Source organism: Diachasma alloeum, unplaced genomic scaffold (assembly GCF_001412515.2).
Source record: "Diachasma alloeum isolate Michigan unplaced genomic scaffold, Dall2.0 Dall_scaffold_00596, whole genome shotgun sequence".
NCBI classification, from domain to species: domain Eukaryota; kingdom Metazoa; phylum Arthropoda; class Insecta; order Hymenoptera; family Braconidae; genus Diachasma; species Diachasma alloeum.
The window spans coordinates 7,675-28,664 of NW_021680728.1; the positions used below are offsets into that span (position 1 = coordinate 7,675).

A 20,990-nucleotide genomic window follows, 5' to 3' on the forward strand; every position below is an offset into this window, starting at 1 on the left:
TCTACTCTGCTCCAAGTCTTCGGGAAAAACGTCAGGCACTCTTGGGTGACCCTCCGGGAAATGTTCACTTCACTTAAGTGAACTTAACTAACTAAATATTAATTTAGATTTAAAATGTCACCACTGTTCGATATAACAGGGGTGACGGTATGATCCAAAGTGGTCCAATATGGCTGCAGAATATCCTGGCCGTCTTCTCTATTCCGTTAGTTCTACTCCAACCAATGGGAAAATTCCACTCGTCAAGTATCTCCCTTCCCGGGTCAACTGGCGGAGTTATTAATGATGACCCGACATCTAATGTCCTCGAGATGAGGGTTGAGTAGCACTTTCTCTCCATCCCAGTTCTCTCATTGGCTCGGAGTTCATCTCCCGCGCCACAGGTGTTCGACATTTGCATTTTCATTGACTTTATCGTGATCATTAATCGAAGGGTCAGGACTCTAGTTTATCGACCCTACCCACGACAGTGTTATTGTTTATTTCACCGTGTGATATCTCCATTGAATTTATGGAGGTTATTTTATCTCATTGGTCACTCGGGACGTTCATTCTCCTTCATCAGTGGATATTTTCTCCTGTTGGCTGAGTTAACTCATCCCATCAACCTTGGATGTTGTTTTCCCTGTCTCCCCGGCTGCACATAACCTCTCAGCTGTCACCTCCGGCTTCTGGTAAGCACTCTTCCCTGGCTTCTGGTATTTGATCTCCTGGCACCTGGTATTTTATGTTTGTACCAGTTTCATAAACATTTCTCCACGCTCCAGCACCAATCCATCTGGTTTCCCCATCGAGGTCCTTCCTCAACGAGTGAAACCCCCACTGACAGAAGGTCGTTGTTTAGCTCCAGTTGTCCAGTGCTCCCAGTCGTCTTGTGGTGGATGTTCAGACGTCCCAGTCTCCCAGGTTGTCGAGTAAATTTTACAACATTGTTTTAGAAACTACAGAGGAAGGAAGGTAGAACTCTTTTGGTTTCGTTAATTTTTCTACTAATTAATCCGGTTATTTTCGGTTTTATAGGAGCGAGGCTTGCCCTCGTGAAAAATTGATCAAACCGCAAATTAATTAACCCGCTCATCACTTCGAGGGAAAAATCGTGAATTAATTAATCAAACCGCGACCTGCGAATTAATTAACCCTTTCATCACTTCGAGGGAAGAAATTGCGAATTAATTAATCAAACCGCGAATTAAACCGCGAGTCCGCGAATTAATTAACCCTTTCATCACTTCGAGGGAAAAAATCGCGAATTAATTAATCAAACCGCGAATTAAACCGCGACACCGCGAATTAAACCGCGACCCCACGAATTAATCAACCACCCACCCACCCACTTTCATCTGACCCCCCTACTGGGTCCCAACGACCAGGTCGACGCGAAAAACGTTGTGCCAGAATCGGCATTATATGACTACTGATTTCTCAATGCCCAATCACTTCCCCCCTCCCCCTCTTTGCAAAATCACCCCTCCTTACATCTGAAATTCCCGATATTTGGGCACCCCTCCGGATGTATGGGGCACTTACGCCCTTTAAATACCTCGGTTGCAATTTTTTTGTTCAATCTGAAAATTTTCTAAAATTAAGAAAAATTCAGTATTGGTTTTAGAAAATATTTGTTCCTAAAATCAATCCCCGAATTTGTTAGTTTTTATGATCCCATCAAGGATACAGTTGAAGAACATGAGTTTCTAAAATCTAGAAACTAGTTTCTAAAGCTAATCCCCTTTTTTTCTCTGTGCAAATTCAAAAAATGTCTATACGTCGTTTTGGCAAAACTCAGGCGAATTTAAATTTGTCAGATTATAAAATTAAATGAGTAATCCGAAAATGTTATCCGAGAATTACTCGAATAATTTCTAATTTCGGAATCGAATATCACAGTTACTCTACCAATTTATAATCTGAAAATGACGATTACGAAATTTCTTTTTCAGTGATGTGACATCCGTCGAAAATATTGAATTCACTTTTTCTTTTTTTTTAAAATAAATTAGATAATATTCGAACGGGAAAAACCGTTAAAATTAAAACTTTCTCTCGCGCCGGGATTTTTAGTTGAAAAGGCCCCGAAGGCCAGCTGCAAGTCGTAAAATTGCAGTTAACATTTTCCGAGCTGACTTTTCCCCGAAAAGTCAGACATAAAGTAATAGACATGGGTCAGGGTCTTGTCATGCTGAAGGCATTTCAAGTGCTCGCCCAGTCTATCTCTGTCTTTCTCTTTGTCTTGTAATTCCGACGTGACGTGTCCAGTATTCAAGTCTATTGGGGAAACTCAAACTGCCCCTTATCTTAACTTGGGGTCTGTTTTCTTTCAAGGCCCAGGCCCTCGTAAACCCAAATTCGAATTTCCGTCCCGTTTTGAAATCTTAATGGGGGTTCTTCGAGTTTCTCTTCGTAACGGGAAGTCATAAATTTATTTTGACAATTTTCGAATGTTTAAAAAAATATTCTTTTAAATTAATAATTTCAGTGCAGTTTAATTGCAAATTTTTGTAATGTCCACATTATTTNCAAATCCGAATTTCCGTCCCGTTTTGAAATCTTAATGGGGGTTCTTCGAGTTTCTCTTCGTAACGGGAAGTCATAAATTTATTTTGACAATTTTCGAATGTTTAAAAAAATATTCTTTTAAATTAATAATTTCAGTGCAGTTTAATTGCAAATTTTTGTAATGTCCACATTATTTTAATTTGATTTTATCGCCTAAAATACCCGAAATTGTAGCGACTTAAATATTACTTTTCAACGTACATGAACGATGCCAGTGACCAGAGAATGCGCAACGTATGCATTTCTCAGGGGCCAACAGCACCCCAAAATGCAAGTTGACAAAAAAAATACAAAGAACAAAAGTTAGTTCGATGACCGAAGAATAAGGAAATGAAAATGACACCTCCCCCACTCTGGGATCCGGCCAATCGAACTTTTCCAAATCAGTCTCTAAAAACCCTCTCGCGAGTGACCATCAATTTCTTGGTGGAAAATTTCTTTGGAATCGGTCTGACTTTTGTTCGGTTTTCGAATAGAGTAATTAAAAATCGAACTATTCTCGAATAATAGTAGAGAATAGAAACCGGCAATAGATCAGGAATACAGTATTCTTTAACCGACGGTAAAAGTGTTTCTTACAAGTGAAGAGAACTTGTTGTGAACGACCGGTGGGTGTGGCTCAATTAGTTATAAGTGCTGGACATTTAAATTCTAACAATATAAAACCAAATTTCTCATAATAAGTGGAAGAAAGGCTTCTCGCCTAAGTATTTGTGATAGTTTACTGGCAGAGAAACGTGGCAGGATTGCCCTAGGAATCCACAGTCAAAAAGTTGACACCGCAATAGGATAAGGATTATAAATATCAAAATTATGTGAGTCCAATGAACAATCCAATCATAATAAATTCGATCACGGAAATCATTGCAAGGATAGAGATAGAAATTCTATTGATTTACTCATTGTTTTTGTGACCTAACGAAAAGTAAATAAATAAATACGTGAACTGAACTAACTTCAATTCTCTTCTTGTCTTTCCTATTTTTGAATAAACCAAAATTTACATCTATTATCAATTCTCCAAGGTAAGAATATAAAAAAAAGCTTAGCGTCGTCCAAAATTTCAATTAAACAAATTCTAGCTTTATTAAGGAAAATTAATGAAAAGTAAATAAAGTTGTTCCTCGACGCTGATAACGTCTCCGGACATAACATTTTATGACAATTATTTTTATGTTAAAAACTTTCCGTTAGGACAATTTTAACTTATACTTTCGAATTATTTTCAATTCGAAAGAATATTCCAATTAATCCAATTATATATTTCGTTACGAATTGAACTCCATTTAATTCTCTCTATGGAAAATTATTTTTATTTTCTTTTTTTTTATTATTTAAAATATTTCCCATTTACGGATCCAAATAATTAATTTTCATTTCTATGAGATAAACGAGAACGGCGTAATAAAGAATTATTACTTAGAATAAATAATATTAATTATCCGAAATAATGTTCGGGAATATTGAAATATGGTTAAGGTTATTAAATAAGAATTATTAGTTGATAATTAAATTGTTTAATTTGTACTTCTTAAATAAATGGGATTGTGGAGGGAGAAAATGGGACCTTCCGAAACAATTCTCATTGGCAGTCGAGGGTTGGAAAAGTCCGCCCACACTCTCGACATCTCGATGTAGAGGGGTCGGAGTTAACCCTGAAACATTGAGAGCGGAGTGCAAGGAAGGGAAATTCGGGCCCAAGGTCATCGACTATTGGTTCCCTAGATTTTCCCTCCGTGCATCTGAGGACACACCCTCAGGCTGAGTGAACAAAACTTGCGCGTTGTTTTGTTCCTCAGTGCCATCGTAGCTCATTTAACTAGTTTTTCAAGACTAGTTTTATTTCAAAGTCCTTCGTGACAATTTTATTTTATTCAGTTTTTCGCAACTGGTTATTTTTCTTTTATCTACGAAATCTTTCAAGATTTCATTAAATTGTTTTTGTGTGTCCATTTCTAAACTGTAATTTAGTGTTAAATTCAGTTGTAATTATTATTAACTTCAAATTAACGCGGCTAATATTAAACAGTGAAAAATTGTGAACCATTTATTGGATTAGCAGAGATCAGCAACTAGAAGACTTGTGAACCTAAATTTTCAGTGTTATTTTATTTATTTTTTTTAAATAGACTCTCGGGAGTCATTTTAAATTAAAACTTGTGTTCGAATTTTCTTTTAATTTCCTATATCCAGTGGGGTTTATTTTTGGGAATTATCCAAATAACAATTCGAATTTCCTCCCTTGTAAATTCTATTCAATAATACTAGCTGAAGTGACCTATTCGGTCTTGAACAGCTTAATCATAAATTTTAGATCATGTCATTTTGTTCATTTTTGACGTGACAGTGAGGAATTGGAAATTCCTAAGACATTTCAGTTACTGGAGGAATTTCGAATGAGCATTGTAAATTATATATATGAATTCGATTCCATTTTTCATTCCCAATAAAATTCTGATATAATTCTCGTTGTAATTACTATCGATTATTATAATTTATCGGAACTGACAATCGAAAATTACAAATTAAAAATTCTCAGTGTAATAAAATCTCTCCCGAAGAAATTTTATACATCACATATATTTAGTAATTTTCAAGTAATTCGATTACAAATGTAATTCGAGGTTCCCATCCCTGAATTCATATTCCAAATTTTTGCGAAATAAATTTTTTTTAACTTCCCGATAGGGGAGTTATTGTTTTTACCCCGAAAACGAAAAGTAATTTTTTTTGCATTTCTCCATGTTTCAAGACCTCCTGCATATGCTCCGAATGTTTTTAACGTGATGTACGTGTGTGCGTGTGTGTGTGTGTGTGTGTGTGTGTGTAGGTATGTCTGTTGCGAAAAATTTGCTCCACGATATCTCATGGACAAATGCATCGATCGAGATGTTTCAGGATGCAATCGATGGGTCTCTGCGTAACTTAGAGCGGATTAGATTTCTGGAAAAATTGGTCCAATAACTTTCCAGTTATTCCATTTTTTCTGAAGAAAAAATTAAGTCCTTTTTTTTTCTTCTATTGCAGGAAAAAGGTGGAAATATAATTACAAAATGCAAATTTGCAAATTTTTTAATGTAGTTCATCGTTTTTATGCGCCTTTTCGCCGACGTTTTCTTTTTTTTACCCCGAAAATGAAAAGAAAAAAATAGCTCCACGATATCTCATGGACAAATGCATCGATCGAGATGTTCTAGGATGCAATCGACGCATCTCTGCATAACTTCGAGCGGATTAGATTTCTGGATAAATGGGTCCAGTAATTTTCCAGTTGTTCCAATTTTTCTGGAGAGAAAATTGAGTTTTTTCGTTTTTTTTTTACATTGCGAAAAAAATGTGGGAATATAATTGAAAATTTGCATATATTTCTTTATGGGATTCGGCGTTGTTATGCGCAATTTCGCCGACGTTTTCTTTGTCTACCCCGAAAATTAAGAGAAAAAAATTAGCTCCACGATATCTCATGGACAAATACATCGATCCAGATGTTCTAGGATGCAATCGATGAGTCTCTGCATAACTTCAAGTGGATTAGCCTTGAGGAAAAACCGGTCCAGTAATTTTCCAGTTATTCCAGTTTTTCTGGAGAAAATAATTGATTTTTTTTTTCTTCCATTGCAGGAAAAATGTGGAAATATAATTACAAAATGCAAATTTGCATATTTTTTTATGTGGTTCATCGTTTTTATGCGCCTTTTTGCCGAGGTTTTTTTTTTACCCCGAAAATGAAGAGAACAAAAATAGCTCCACGATATCTCATGGACAAATNTTTTTTTTCTTCCATTGCAGGAAAAATGTGGAAATATAATTACAAAATGCAAATTTGCATATTTTTTTATGTGGTTCATCGTTTTTATGCGCCTTTTTGCCGAGGTTTTTTTTTTTACCCCGAAAATGAAGAGAACAAAAATAGCTCCACGATATCTCATGGACAAATGCATCGATTGAGATGTTCCAGGATACAATCGATGCGTCTCTGCGTAACTTGGAGCGGATTAGATTTCTGGAAAAATAGGTCCAGTCATTTTCTGGTTATTCCAATTTTTCTGGAGAAAAAATTGAATTTTTTCATTTTTAACTTCCCGATAGGGGAGTTATTGTTTTTTTTTTTACATTGCGGAAAAAATGTAGAAATATAATCGAAAATTTGCATATTTTTCTTTATGGGATTCAGCGTTTTTATGCGCAATTTCGCTGACGTTTTCTTTTTTTACCCCGAAAATTAAGAGAAATAAATCATTCTCATTTTAATCGCCCTAACACATTATAAAACAATTCATTGTTTTTTTCTACATTTTCATAATCTTTTCTAATGTAAAGAAATTACATTGCTGAGATTAATTATTTAATCATACTTTACTCGCAATTCGATCAAACGATCCTTTTATTATTTGTTTTGCTTGCTTATCGCANGAGAGAGAGAGAGAGAGAGAGAGAGAGAGAGAGAAAGAGAGAGAGAGAGAGAGAGAGAGAGAGAGAGAGAGAGAGAGAGAGAGAGAGAGAGAGAGAGAGAGCGAGAGAGAAAGGGAGGATAATCCGAGAAATGTACACAGAACTACCTGTGAACGACACAGGTAGTTATTGCTGTGTATAGACCGAATTCATCAGTTAATAGTGAACTGTGATCAGCTCATCTTCGATGTAAATCGTCAGTTTACATCGTAAGTCATTATTATTACAATATTGTTATGTGCAGTAATTATTAACTTTCTGATAGGAGAGTAATACTAATAGTTTTTTTTTCGTACTTGTAACGACACAAAAATATAATTTTCAAAGAGAAACGCCCAGAAATATAATAACAGACCGAAAAATAGCATTAATCCTAGCAATTATTGTACAATTGTGATTTCTCGCAATATTATAATAATCGCTAGAAATAAGAAAGAGAAAACTTCAATTGTCAGCTGAAGGCGACAAACTATTTAATTGATTCAATGGATTATTTATTCAACAGTGAAATCAATGCTAATATTGGAAGAAGGCAATTATAGAGAAGAATATCATCATTTCAAGCCATTATTACACTATTGTAATTTCCTGCAATATTGTAATAATTGCGAGAAATAGAAAAGAGAAAACTTCAAGTGTCAGCTGGAAGCGACAAACAAAATATCCAATAGCCACCCAAAGGTGAAAAAAAACCGTAAAGAAAAAAAATGAAAGTCAATCGAAAATCAAACAAGGAAAGAAATAAAAATAATAAGAATAGGTGTCGAATAAATGCAAAAAAGGACAAAAATAATTCCATGACTCCCAATGGTGAGGTTCGAGCCCAACAGCAACATGATAAGCTAAAAAATGAGGTAAATGAAAGAATGCAACGTAAAGAGAAAGAACCCAAACGGATAAGAATAAAACTGTCGGATCCAGTTTATTGTGAATTAGAACAGAAAATAGACAAACAAAGAAAACAGTATTTACGATCTGACACTGTATTCAAAACAAAAGAAAATGAACAGAACAAAAACGGTTACAGCGTAAAAGAGAAAATATCCAATTTACTAATAATGAAAATGAAGGAAAAAAGGCATATATTAAGTGTAAGAGGGCTAATGTTGAATTTAAAATGGAAGAAAATAAGAAAAAAAGAAAATATATGAAACACAAGCGAGAAAATGACGAATACTGTAGAATTGAAAGTAAAAAGAATCGGAATAGGATGGTGATTATTCGACGACGTGAGGAATATATCATTAATGAACGGATAAGGAATATTGTAAGGAATCGAGTTTTAAGACAAAGGATACAATATATTGAAAATGAATTATCCAATAATCTCAAAGGAAATCGTATTCTTCGACGAAACAAAGCGTTTAAATTACGTGAGTTTGCACAAAATGTTGAGGAATAGTGTGAAGTTCATCAAAAATGAAATTTCGCGGAATATAATTTAAAATGAAAAACTGCGTTTGAATAAGATTTATAGCCGAAATGAAAGAAGAAAAAATCTGGAACGAATGAGAATCACACGTTGTAAAAAAGCGTATAGAAAGCGGGAAAGGATTCTGAAGGCACGAAGGATGAAAGAAAAAATTATGAATGCGAAATATCGCACGCGTGAATTAGAAAGAAAAATCGAAATCGCACAGAGATAAGAGAGAAATTGATATATTGAATTTTCGTGATAATTTTTATAATCGTTTGATGAGAAATAGAGAATCTTCTCCGAAAGCAAAACTTCAACTTTAATTCATCAAGTTTCGGTCGGGAACAGCTTCAATCATATGCTGTTGTTGTGAAGGTCTCTTTTTTAGATGTTCATTTGTAACACTGAACGGACGAAAAATCATCGAAAAAAGCGGCCACGAGTTTCTAACCAAAATTAACAACTTCCCATCCGGTTTCATATGCAACACATGCAAAAATTATGCATATCGTGGCAAAGTGCATCAATCCTCAACCAGCAATGGTCTCCAGTTCAGGCAAATACCAAAATGTGTAAAGAACTGTCAGATCTTGAAGAAAGGATGGTAGCACCAGTATTAAATTTTATGCAAATTCGGGCATTAAAGCCATATGCGTTAAATCCACAGTTAGGTCTAAAAGGTAATGTAGTGAATATACAAGTCGATATCAATGATATGCTCCAAGTATTACCCCGCAAATTCAATGAGATGCAAACAATTCAGTTGAAGTTGAAACGACATAGTAGTCACAAAAGTGATAACATGTTTGAATCTATCAGGCCAAGTGTTATTTGTGAAGCATTAAAATTTCTAATCACTACAACACTGTACAAAAAATGCGCTATTAAAGTAGACAACGACTATATTCAGAACTATGAGAATGATAAACAGCCAGTGGATTTTATAGTTGACACTAATGATATTATTCATGATGCAAAAATTGAAAGTATATCAAGTTATGATATCACCAATATAGTTGAGCAGGATAGAATTCTTGGAAATTCAAAAGAAGGGAAGAGGGAAATTGAACAATTGATTGATTTTTACCAAATAAATAACGATGAGGTCTTGCTAGCTGATAATAATGCGGACGTCGTTGAGAATTATGCTCCAATTGTTAAAATAGTCGCACCGGGACAAGATAAATATCCATTAGCATGGCATAAAATTGAAGACTTGGATGAATTAGGTTTTCCAAAAAANATAGGATGGTGATTATTCGACGACGTGAGGAATATATCATTAATGAACGGATAAGGAATATTGTAAGGAATCGAGTTTTAAGACAAAGGATACAATATATTGAAAATGAATTATCCAATAATCTCAAAGGAAATCGTATTCTTCGACGAAACAAAGCGTTTAAATTACGTGAGTTTGCACAAAATGTTGAGGAATAGTGTGAAGTTCATCAAAAATGAAATTTCGCGGAATATAATTTAAAATGAAAAACTGCGTTTGAATAAGATTTATAGCCGAAATGAAAGAAGAAAAAATCTGGAACGAATGAGAATCACACGTTGTAAAAAAGCGTATAGAAAGCGGGAAAGGATTCTGAAGGCACGAAGGATGAAAGAAAAAATTATGAATGCGAAATATCGCACGCGTGAATTAGAAAGAAAAATCGAAATCGCACAGAGATAAGAGAGAAATTGATATATTGAATTTTCGTGATAATTTTTATAATCGTTTGATGAGAAATAGAGAATCTTCTCCGAAAGCAAAACTTCAACTTTAATTCATCAAGTTTCGGTCGGGAACAGCTTCAATCATATGCTGTTGTTGTGAAGGTCTCTTTTTTAGATGTTCATTTGTAACACTGAACGGACGAAAAATCATCGAAAAAAGCGGCCACGAGTTTCTAACCAAAATTAACAACTTCCCATCCGGTTTCATATGCAACACATGCAAAAATTATGCATATCGTGGCAAAGTGCATCAATCCTCAACCAGCAATGGTCTCCAGTTCAGGCAAATACCAAAATGTGTAAAGAACTGTCAGATCTTGAAGAAAGGATGGTAGCACCAGTATTAAATTTTATGCAAATTCGGGCATTAAAGCCATATGCGTTAAATCCACAGTTAGGTCTAAAAGGTAATGTAGTGAATATACAAGTCGATATCAATGATATGCTCCAAGTATTACCCCGCAAATTCAATGAGATGCAAACAATTCAGTTGAAGTTGAAACGACATAGTAGTCACAAAAGTGATAACATGTTTGAATCTATCAGGCCAAGTGTTATTTGTGAAGCATTAAAATTTCTAATCACTACAACACTGTACAAAAAATGCGCTATTAAAGTAGACAACGACTATATTCAGAACTATGAGAATGATAAACAGCCAGTGGATTTTATAGTTGACACTAATGATATTATTCATGATGCAAAAATTGAAAGTATATCAAGTTATGATATCACCAATATAGTTGAGCAGGATAGAATTCTTGGAAATTCAAAAGAAGGGAAGAGGGAAATTGAACAATTGATTGATTTTTACCAAATAAATAACGATGAGGTCTTGCTAGCTGATAATAATGCGGACGTCGTTGAGAATTATGCTCCAATTGTTAAAATAGTCGCACCGGGACAAGATAAATATCCATTAGCATGGCATAAAATTGAAGACTTGGATGAATTAGGTTTTCCAAAAAATTTTGGAGGGTATTCGTTCAATTTACCGAAATCAATATCTTATTCAGATCGTGTGAAATCAGAGGTGAGATGTCATGATCGACGGTCGTGCATTCCTACGAGAATTTTTTTCATGGCCAAAAAAAAATTAGAAATATCATCCAGTATTAATATATGTTTAAGGAAAAATAAGAAAAGTGCCAATGATAACATCAATGTTGCCAAAGCATTAGATGCTGATTTTCGTTCTAACGTAATTGATTTTGATGATGGATTTAGAATGTTGAAATTCATTCGATCCTTGCCAGCATATTAGGAACATAAGAAGAAAGAACTATTAGCAATGATTCGCGAATTGAGTAAACCTACTTTTTTTCTAACATTATCCGGGGCTGAGAGTCATTGGCCTGAATTATTGCAGACTTTAATGAAGTACAGTGATAAGGGTACAACGTTGTCTATAAAGGAAGCGTATAATTTGGATTATAATATCAAAACGGATTTGATTCGGAATGACCCAGTGACCTGCGCACGATATTTCGATCATAAGGTTCAAAAATTTAGGTGGCTGTTGAGACAAAAACAAAGTGTTTTTGGAGCATATAAGTAGTAAGAGGGCATTATTGGCGAATTTCCCACGCTCCCTCGCCCCTTTTTCCGGGAAGTGCACGTGCACGTTCCCCCCTCACCCCTCGGCGGCATGCCTTTGAAGAGGTCGTCGGCGCGCTGGGGGGGCGCCCTGGGGTGCAGGGCATCAAAGTTGGGGGTCCGAGGGTCACAGGAAGTGGGTGGTGGGTGGAAAATGGCCGCCAGATAGAAAATGAGTGGCGGGTGGAAAGTGGGTGGTGGTAATAAGAAATGACTAATGACGCTCAATTTATAGGATTACATAAATTATTTATTCAGAAATTATTCTTATTGTCTAGGATACATAATTTTCTTAATTGTAAAGGATGATGATGATGAGGATGATGATGATTATTATTATTATTATTATTATTATTATTATTATTGTTCAATTAATGAAGGTACATATTTTTTTAGTGGAACGTTGATTACAATGTAAAATACCTTTGCCAGATAAGCTCTGAAAAGGTTTACTTAAATTTTTACGATTACAATTTCGGTTTTGAGTAATTTTTTTAAACATTTTCATAATAATGCGATCGTTACGTTTTGTGTCTGAAGAAAATAGTTTATGAAAGGATTGTAAAGACCGATCATTGAACAACCAGTGAAGCACAGTAATGCAGTACTGGCCACAAACATCAGACGATATATCTTGGAGTCTTTTCTGGCTCCATTCATATACATGGCAATTTCGCTTAAGACGCTGAGCGATTCTTGTGTCGAAGGGCGGCATTCCGAAGCTGTCGAAATAGATTCCTCGTCCATTTGAACCGAGGTAAACGGCAACCCAGTGGCTTCCTGCTTGGTTGTGGTTATCGGTGTTGATGATGATGGCACAGGGCCGGGACCATGTCCAGGGGACACGGTCAGCAGGGTAGACGCCTCCAATTGATGCATCGGTATGGGGTAGTACCTTCAGGAGCTCAAGTGTATTCATAAGACGATGGTACGCAGGACAATAGTCGTGGCCTTGTGACCCGGGTAGAAAAGGTTTATGGTGTGACACCTGCTCGGTTGTTTGGACGCAACTAACGTAATTGTGTGGTGAACCTCTATTAAATAGTTTAGTATTCTTTTTCAACCACTGTAGTCGACAATAACTTGTCTTGTTGAGTCAATTTCCAACAAATTATCGTATTCAGCATATAGCAGACAATTTACATTTTGCTCTGTTGCTTTGTTGAATCGTACTTCAATACGAACACTCCCACTCTTTACGAGATTCCAATGACCGGCAGAACTTGCAGATAAATCGGGAGTCAGGTCAAAGGCGAATAAACAAAAGCCGTCGGAATATGCTAGACGAGAAATGTTATTTCCATGGTCACTAAAATGCGTTCCAGTCCCCGCAAATAAAGTATTAAAAGCTTCCACATCTAGACACCCGTCAGAGGTAAAACTCGGTTGCAGGGGTTTCGTAGGTACTTGGCGTCCATCGACATTCAGGCATAAAAAGTTGATTCCAAAATTCTGGAAGTTGAAGGGATTCTTCTTCCTCGCTCCATTGAAACTGGCATTGTCAACAAATCCAAGTATAATTCTTTTAGGCAGTTGCCCTAAAATTGCGTTATCTATCGTCTCTCCCATAATTCCATTATGCAGAACAAAAGATTTAACCTCAACACGGGTCAAGGGATATTTTGCAGTTGTCTTTGCAAGCGTTTTAGCGTGAGCTATCAATATTCCAGGGCTGAGTTTCACGCGTCGAACAATTAAAGAGGCCTCCACAATATTTACTTTATAATTAAGTGTAGTATCGTCCATGAGACAATATTCATCCTTTGCGCGGATAAGACGAACACGTAGCTCTACACCGTTCATCAAAAATTTATCTTGATTGAAAACGTCACAATGCAAATGTCCCAGCAGATCAAACGGTCTTCCACCTTTCGTAAATACTTGTCGAGAGATTAGGCCTTTATTTTTTTTCACATCAGCGCCCACAACTGCAGCGGTATCCATAGCGCCAGAGGTATCAGTTGACCATAGAGCCATTCCGAGATGCGAGGACTTGGCATCTTCTCCATAGTTCAGCAATGTTTCAATATATGCTCTATAGGCGTAGAGGTTATTTGGCGGCGTAACAACTTTTTGATTGAAATATACATCCACTTGGTTGAACATTGAATGCAAAAAATTATTCACAGGACCGACGGAATCCTCAACAGCAGCAGTGCCATCGGGTCTCAAAATTTTCGCTCGAATTTTTATCATAGTGTGTGCCAAATCAATGTATTCTTCTCCATGGCCTGGTACGATGAATTCGATTGGGGCGTCGTCCGATAAAGTAGACACAGGATTATAATAAACAAATTGAGAATTTTCAATACTCGTCTGCGTCGGGGGTATAGTGAACAGATCGAGCTCCGATTTCACGCACTCGGAAGAGTGTGAATGTAGAAACGACATGATGATTAGTTGAAAATATCGTATAAATCGCGAGTCTTCCTCTTGGATTTATTTTTTTTCACTTTTTTTCCTTTTTTCTTATTTTTTGGAATATTTCTCTTCTTTTTATTCTTCCTCGTTTTGGATGTCTTGGCAGACCCGCGTCCAGTGAGCTTATGAGATGCGAGGCGTTTACGCTTTCTTTTATATCCTGATCCACGCATCATGGACCCAATTTTTTCCTGTGCCTTCCTTTTCAATTTTAATCCCGACTCCGCTAGCCGATCCTCCAGCGCCACCTTTAAGGGTTTTCCGTTTGTCACTACATCGCCTACAACGTTAATTCCCGCGTTGAGAGCTTCTTTACCGACTGCTCGAGCTGCACTACCGAGGAAGGGCAGAATTCGACGAAAGAGGCCCCCGAGGAAAGCCCCAATTCCATGGCCCCGTTGATATGGGCTTCCAACATAGACCCGTCCGAAATTATTGTATCTCTCCACTGACCCTCCACCAGCCTGGTTCGCGTAATATGCAATGTAAGGACTCATTTTGCTCGTTAATCAATTCTCTTGAAATGAAGTGTCACGTTCAAGGGTCCGTACTCGAATGGTATCATTTCACCACGATTGCACCTTATATCTATTTCAATTGTGCGAAATGAGTATCTCATCAACGGAATATAATGAGGATTTGAAAAAGTAGCACAGTGTGTGGCTCCATATGTATAACCAGAAGCATTGAATGGCACCACTCGTAAAAGAGATGACTGCACATCACCTGTTACATAGGGTACACAAAGGTCACTATAGATGAACAAGCTTTCAGGTAAACCCCTGGCCAGACTGGCAGGTAGATATCCCTCACAATACGGCTTTGCGTTTGTGAAACTGTGCACGCGCCTCTCAAACCCCAACATATCAGCCAATTTATCCGAAAAGTCTAATGCGTGTACCGTGCTACCGCATGTTTTGGAGGTGCAATGTCTTCCAATTTTCACAAAGCCTTGTTGGGTAGAATACTCAAATTTTATATGATCCTTCAAGGGTGCAAAGTTATTCATGAAACCTACGAGATCGGTCAGGTCCTTGAAAACCGCAGTAGGTAGAAAAAATGTTTGTGGTAGATTTGCCTTGCCCTTATTGTCTTTTCCGCTACTAACAAAGTTGATGGAGGCATCTTTCCTATCACGTATATGTAAAAAATTACAAGGAAACTGTATTTCACTCAGGCCCACAACCCATTCTCCTTCCAACTCAACTTGTTTCGGGAGTAATGTTGTATATTTTGATGCTGTATTATCAGGATGATAGTCCATGCTGCTGTTGCTTGGGAGTACCATATAAAATTCGTTCCTCTTCATTTTTTTCCAATGACGTGCAGCTCTGACGCAGGTATCCACGAATCAAATTTATCAGGATATCCCTCCCAATGAACAAGAATTTGTTTATTTTTTCCTTTTCCTTTAGAGCGTATGACACGTTCAACTACGAATTCATCCTTGTCCGTTTGTTTATTGACAAGCACCAACTCTGGCTCGTAAAAAAATCCTTCAATTTGTTCATCAGCTAAATCTTTCAGCTCGTATATTGGTAATGATTGTTTGAGGACTGCTTTCGTTATTTGGAATATTTCTTTACTCCAATTAGTCTCATATCCTTTCTCAAAGATGCCTTTCGCTCGACTGATGCGCACATAGTCCCCAACTTTATATTTAGAGGTTTCTTTACGAGATTTCTCCGACTTGTACCGATTTTGTATATTACGCCATGCATATGGAGCATTATCGATATTAACAGTCGCAGGTGCCATTTTTATTGATGAATGTCTCGAGTTGTTATAAGAGTCGACAATTTGTTCCAACACATCCATATATTTATATGTTCGACTATGTGTAAAGTAACGCCACATGCGCTCCTTCAGTGTCCGATTGAAACGTTCCACGATTGCGGCTTTTATGTCAGGATTACGCGCAACACGAAATTGAATTTTTTTATCAGAGAAAAATTTTTGGACACTGCTAGCCATAAATTCTTTTCCCTTGTCAGTTTGTATACAAACAGGCACACGACCACCGCTCCTTCCCATTATACGTTTAAAGCCCTCGAGTACCTGCGGTGCCGACTTGTCCTTCAATGGTTCAACCCAGGCAAACTTGCTTAAAACGTCAATGACCACAAGTAAATATGAAATCCCATCATTGTATGTCTTTAGTGATCTCAACTCAACCAAATCAGCCTCCCATACATCATCAATGTTTGTCACTGTATAATGTAACCGTGGAAATTTACGTCTGATGGGTCTATGGAGAGTATAAGTATTCTGTGCGTTTAGCCAATTTTTTATTTTATTTTTTTCAATTTCATTCTTATATTTTGTGAGAATATTTCGTGCTCCCGTATAAGCCACAGGCTCTGGAGGATGAAAATAGGCCGCCGATAGTTTCTCTTCTTCTAAAATTGAAGCCATGATGAAAGTCCTGAGGTTTTTTTTTCTTTTTTGCCGTATGGAGAAAAAACTCGCACTCTTCTCTTCAAATTCCGACGAGTACGGTGCACGAGCGAGCTGCGGGGTGTACCACCCTCCTCTTCAAAGCTTTCGTCCTCCGAAATCTCAGGCTGTACTTTGGGCCTACTAGAGGGTATTTGCGGTACACGATGAAATTTAGGGTTACCCATAAACTCGCGAGGTGTATTTATACTATGGAGATACACGGCAAAATGTTCCCAGCCTTTAGCTTGACAAGTTTTACGGGCTCTGACCACATCTTGAATTAAATCGACACGCCATCAAGTGATTGACCATTCAAAGTCACTTGTCCCCTTGCATCCCACTTGAGTTTTCTTCCAGTGTCTACTCTATCGATGTATTCCAAAATACCCAAGGCTTTTCTTTGGAAGGTCGCAGGTATAGTCGCTACAATAGCTTTTGGGTCATATCGTGTATCGGGCTCCGGGTCGGGGGTCTCCGTTTCTTGCACAGGTACTTTACTCTGCTGTGTATAAAACAAATAGCGTCTCAAAACGTCATTATACAATTTCCATTTCTCATGATCATCCTTGGGTGTTTTTGCATTCAAAATTTCCAATAATTGAGCATCCAATCGACTTGTATTAGTGCCAGGGGTTTGAGCTGATGGTTGAATCTCTTTAGCCAGCTCCGTTAGAACGTGATGAACGTCATGTGTAGAATTTTTCTTCAATTTTTCCACACTGTCTTCCGGCACAAGTATCATTTTTCGTGCATGTTCCATGATTATACAACAGCTGAAATGATTGCGCTAATGAGAGGCCCCAATAACATGGGCAGGAATGCGCCGCCTTTCTGATTGAGAATTTTTTTCTTGCTGGATAAACTCTGTCTTTTGTCTGCCAACTTTCTCAAGATTTTTTTATGTTTACACAATTTCGATTTTTCACAATTTTTCAATGGAATATTCCCATGTAATAAATTCAGAGCACACTCGCAAATACAACGAATCAAATCTTTATTGGCGTGTTGTATTAATGCTCGTCGTAGTCTCGGTGGGGCGTGGATCAGTGCGTGTAATAAGGCTGTATTTTTTTCTCCGAGCGACTTGCGAACACAGCCGCTTCCAGAGCGACTTGTCTTTGCCATTACACACGAACGACTGGTACACCACGTGATGAGCCTCCCCCTTTTATATTGTTTTCCTTTCGTGGAACATAAACATAGTGATAGGGGTCGCTGGGGAATACACTGGTACGGAATCTGCAGTTTTCAGGAGTCGACTGTTTTAAATCAAGCAGCAAATATCCATGAGCCTGCGATGTCGCATCGAAATATGCCTCTTGTAAAAATTTTGGATCCTCAGGATATATCTGACGAGCCAAATGGGCAATTTGTGCACGATCTCGAGGATTTTTGAATACGACAATATAATTTGTATTCAATGAAATATCTCGCTGTCCTTTTCCTTGGTGGAATAAATTTTGAGATATAAACATAACACTGAGATTTTTGTGATGACTGCCTTTTGTGAATAAGTCGACTATTGCACCATTCGATGATTCACGCATCAAGTCGTCCACAACAACCAATTTTGGTTTATTATCATCAAAATCTCCGGATCTTGGTAAACCCTCTCGAAATTCGACAAAATTTTTGTCATAATCCGAATATCCATTCTGCCACTCAGCATAATAGAAAATCACTTTTTCAATCGGTGTATTACACATTTCTTTAATTTCTTTCAAAAATCTTTTAACAAAAAATGTTTTCCCACAACCTGTGGGTCCACAAATCATGGCTGTGGAGGGATGTTTCCACTTTGTATCCATGTTGCCGTCTGATTAAGCATTGTAAAAAACTCGTCATTTTATACCCTTGTATAAGATATTCAAAAAGTAGTATGTATTTCAAAACGGCAGGGGGGTGTCGTAAGGCCCAAGCGTTTGACCTGCTAAGGGAGGCTATTACCTCATTGGTCAAGGACAATACGCGTAGGCGTGAACAGGTAAAATACTGGAGATATACACTTGTCCCCCCTATGGCCAATAGTAGGGCACTGACTTTTTCCAATATAGGCTGATTTTTTTCTCACTTAGCCACAGTTTCCTAAAAGGTGTTCGGAATGACGGACCCAAACGATTTACCAGGGCCTAGTAGTAGTGCTTCTAGAGGAAATACCCCACCTCTGGAGTGCGATTTTGATTGGATAAATAATTTTAATCTGGACTTATTGAGTGATTTTGAAATTGAAGATAATTTTGAAGTGGATTTATTCGAGAGTTTTAGCCCCGAGTTTTTTGATGTTCAATATGGTGGTGGTAAAAAAGTGATCAATGATCCTGAGGCGCTCAAAGCCATTGAAGACTTCAATCTAGATTTACTAGATCAACACAATGGTGAGTATCGCATTATATGTTAATAATGATGAATATTTTTTTCTAAAAATATTCTTACCATTGAAAATAAATTCAATTTCAGATGCTCAATTTGGCCGAAATGAAGAGGACCCACCGTCAGCTCTGAGAACAATACGAAGGTCACGCCAGAGGCTCCCTCGTTTCAAACTCGACACACATGTGATGGAGTTTAGAATTAACCCTGTGCCTGAAGGTCGCAATCCGACCGAGTGGATGGAAGAAGCTTTTCGAGATGTCTACAATAATATCATAGATGCCGGAGGCCGCGGATTGAATCGAATGTGCGTCACATTCATTTTTGCAAATATGCAACGAGACAACGCATGGATAAGCCCACGTGCGATTAATGGATACGAGTTTCAAGATTTGTGGAATCTTGTGAGCTCTATTGCACAGAGCGCCAATGGTTTCGACTGTGCGGACACATTTTGGATAAAACTCCATGTGGCTGAAGCCCCTGCAGGACAAGGAGACTTTTTTGAAAAGGGAATGAAAAGAGGACTGAGTAGAAAATGTGTTCTTCAAATTTCAAATGAAGATGGCTTGTGTTTAGCCCGATCACTTGTTGTGGCCAGAGTATACGCAAAGAAATTGAAGGCCAGAGCTGACAAGGGCGAAATACACGAGATGTGGCAATCCATTCGACAATCCAAGGGTAAAATGCAGCGTAAGGAAGCCGAGCAACTGACCCGCGAGGCAGGGGTCGTTGTACCTGCTGATGGTTGTGGTTTAGAGGAAATTATACAATATCAAAGATATTTGGCACGTGAGGGGTGCATTATCAAGGTTTATCCTCTCAAAAGGAATGGCAAAGATCGCCCGGTACTCTACGATGGCACGCCTGAAGTAACCAGCAGGAATATACCTACACAATATACTCTCCCCATTGTCTATTATCCGGAAGAGAAACACTATGAGCCAATTCAAAATTTACCTTCATTCTTCGGCTGCAAGTATTATTGCGAACATTGTAATACGCCCTACAGCTCTCAAGGCCATGTTTGTGATAAAACTTGTGACAGATGTCTAAAAAATCCACCATGTGACACTACAAGTGTGGATAAAATAGTGTGTGATGACTGTAATCGAGAATTCCACGGTCGATTGTGTTTCGAAAACCATAAGAAAGCAGGCTCTTTTGGAGGGATAAAACCAACAGTATGTGGAAACATAAAATTGTGTAAAAATTGCAATACGAAAATTGATCATCGGAATGCTCAGAAACACCAGTGCAACAAATATTACTGCTCTGTCTGCCAGAAGGATGAAGCCGCATCTCACCTGTGTTACATGCCTACATTGAAATTTAAGAAGAAAACAACGGTGAAACCTGTGGCGTTTGTTTTTTACGACTTTGAAACGCGACAAGACGATGAGATGGAAGGGACTGATGACGTCAACATACACGTGCCTACACTCTGTGTTGCCCAGACTGTATGTGACCGATGTGCAGAGATGAACGATGACGACATTATGAAAACTGAGGAGAATCTTGGAAGCCCATGCAGTGTGTGTAATCCTCGAGAACATGTTTTTGACGATGGCGATCCTGTGCGTGGATTTGTGAATTATATTACATCACTGGGTAAGGCGTATAAAAAAGTCATATGTATTGCACACAACGCGAAGGGTTACGACTCTCAATTCATTTTGAAAGATGTTATAAAACGAATAAACAGCGAAATTAAAGCAATTATTAACGGCACAAATATAATTTTGATGGATTTTGGGGATAATAAGTTTATAGATAGTTTGAATTATTTCCATATGGCTTTAGCCAGTTTACCGAAGGCCTTTGGTTTAGGAGATATTGCAAAAAGCTATTTCCCACATTTTTTCAATAAACGAGAGAATCAAGAATACGTTGGGCCTATACCGGAGAGAAAATATTATGGCGCAGATACGATGAATTTGCAGGATCGAGAAAAATTCTTAACTTGGTACAATGAACGTGTAGCCGAAAATTACCAGTTTGATTTCCGTAAAGA

The 20,990-nt window shown here is 37.5% G+C and overlaps 1 protein-coding gene across 2 annotated transcripts in view; it reads left to right on the top strand.

Annotated features, from left to right (window-relative positions):
• Positions 1-7,149: 7,149 nt before the first annotated feature.
• The window catches only part of LOC107043531 (ATP-dependent RNA helicase DBP2), a 49,844-nt gene continuing 36,003 nt past the window's right edge, over positions 7,150-20,990 (top strand). For both annotated transcript variants that reach the window (XM_015265063.1, XM_015265064.1), the window contains exon 1: positions 7,150-7,214. The gene's annotated coding sequence lies outside the window, so the exon portion shown is untranslated. The remainder of the gene's footprint in view (positions 7,215-20,990) is intronic.